This window comes from Pteropus alecto, unplaced genomic scaffold, assembly GCF_000325575.1.
Source record: "Pteropus alecto unplaced genomic scaffold, ASM32557v1 scaffold164, whole genome shotgun sequence".
In the NCBI taxonomy this organism is placed as follows: Eukaryota; Metazoa; Chordata; class Mammalia; order Chiroptera; family Pteropodidae; genus Pteropus; species Pteropus alecto.
The window spans coordinates 13,256,681-13,258,696 of record NW_006439568.1 but is presented as its reverse complement, the minus strand read 5'-3'; the positions used below and the strand labels follow the sequence as shown (position 1 = coordinate 13,258,696).

At 32.3% G+C, this 2,016-nt stretch overlaps 1 pseudogene; it reads right to left on the bottom strand.

The window, feature by feature from the left end:
- Positions 1 to 1,507: 1,507 nt before the first annotated feature.
- Positions 1,508 to 1,626, bottom strand: LOC112483682 (annotated as a pseudogene).
- Positions 1,627 to 2,016: the final 390 nt, after the last annotated feature.

Genomic DNA, 2,016 nt, shown 5'->3' with positions numbered 1-2,016 from the left:
AATAGTATTTTAAATGACATATTTTCAATTTTATTTTTTATCTGTTGCTTGTGTGTAGAAATACAATTGATTTTCCAAAATCGACCTTATAAAGCCAGTCATTAATTCTCATAGTTTAGCTGCAGTGTCACAAGGTATAGCAGTGGAAAAAAAACGGAAGAATATCTTAACAACTCACATGTAAGAATACACTTATGCCCACATGAATCTTCATTATGCACCTCGCACTGTGATAATTAATGTCCTGTCTTTATCCTTTTACTATAGGAATAACAGTGGCATACTTGTTACTGTCTTTGTTTCCCAGAATTGATGTTTTCCTGCCCCGACTGTTCATATGAACTTCTACAAGTTACCTGAATCTTGGATTGCTTCTGATTATCTCTTCCACTTTTATTTGGATAGCTACCCTTTGTAAATGTAACTTGGCCTTTCCCAAATATAGTACATCAATTTTTTTCTGTTGTTATCTCTGTGGTTTAACCCCATAACTTTATTCATATGGTTATTGATTCCTTCAGCAAATATTTACTGTCTATTTTGTGTCAGGCACTGTTCTGGCCACTGGTCTATAGGAATAAACAAAAATTGATCTTGTTCTTATGGAGTTTAGTTTTAGTAGGAAAAGAAAGATATTAAGTTCTCAAAGTCTCATTGGATCATTGTAGCTGACTCAACATATTTCATGCATTTTTAGACTTTCAGTCAATACCAAGCTAACTATAGATAGAGTTCTGACATTCTCTGGGCTGAGCATCCTATTGCTGCCTGAATCCCTATTTGGATAGTTAGTTATCGAGTTCTATTCTACACCTCTGTATGTAAGACTTGAGCTAGTGAACTACTTAAATAACTATATTTGTTTTCTTTAATAAACTGTGAAATGAACTGGTTCATTGTTCATTTTTCACATATTCAAACATAAAATGAGAATGTGTTCTTATGATAGCATTTGTTCATTTTTCTACATGGGAGAATGAACTGTTTCATTACTTATAGTTATACAATAGGGTGGTGAAAAAAATGATGTCGAAAACAATTGGACCTGTAGGAGAATTTTGGGTTTACAGAGTACAATTAATTAAATTTGCGATGATGCTATGGTAATAAACCTGCTTGGAAAAGTACTGAAGAATCGCTAGAGTGTCAGAGGTGTGATTTTGAATTTTTTTCTAAAGAAGATTGTCTATTTAGCAAAAAAATGAAGTTTAATTTCTAATTACTTAGTTAGAATAAAAATTACCTTCTAAAAACAAAGTATTCTTAACTTATAATCTTACCCAGAAAGCATACTAAAAAGTTCCTTGAAATGTTTGTGATTACTACTTAATAATCAAATATATCTTCTGCATTATAATTTGAGATAATTCCTGATGTTTAATAAAATGTCATTGTTTTATTTTTATTATTATGTTTTTAGGTGAGGCAACCTTTGGTTGACTTCACAGATTGCAAGGACCTTGTCAGTTTACAATCCCTTAATATTTTTTTTTTTTTTTATTTTTTACACCTACAGCATCTGGTCTTCCTAGGTGGTCTCCCATCCAAGTACTAACCAGGCCCCACCCTGCCTAGATTCTGAGATCAGACGGGATCGATCTTGTTCAGAGTGGCATCACCATAGACAAAATATCATCATTTTAGAAATGGACCTCATTTCATTATATCTTTCTTCATTTTCATTGTCTATAATATTTTATTCATACTTTCACAGTTTTTAATTCAAGTTATCAGGAAACCGATCTTTGGTTATTCAAATCAGTTTTGTTAAATAGCAAGTCTGAACATATACTAGGAACATGAATTATATGTAATGTCTGAATGTTGCCCCTTCAGGTTGGTATATTTTCCCTGACGGAGACTCAGAACAAATTAGGTTCTTTGATTGCCCAGTTCTACTTCTAGTATCCTTAATTTATCATCATCATCTTTTTAAAATGTTGCACTCTCTGTCTGGAAGTTTTTATTAAAGTCCCTTCCTTTTCTTGACCTAAAAAACCCTACTGGACCTACAAG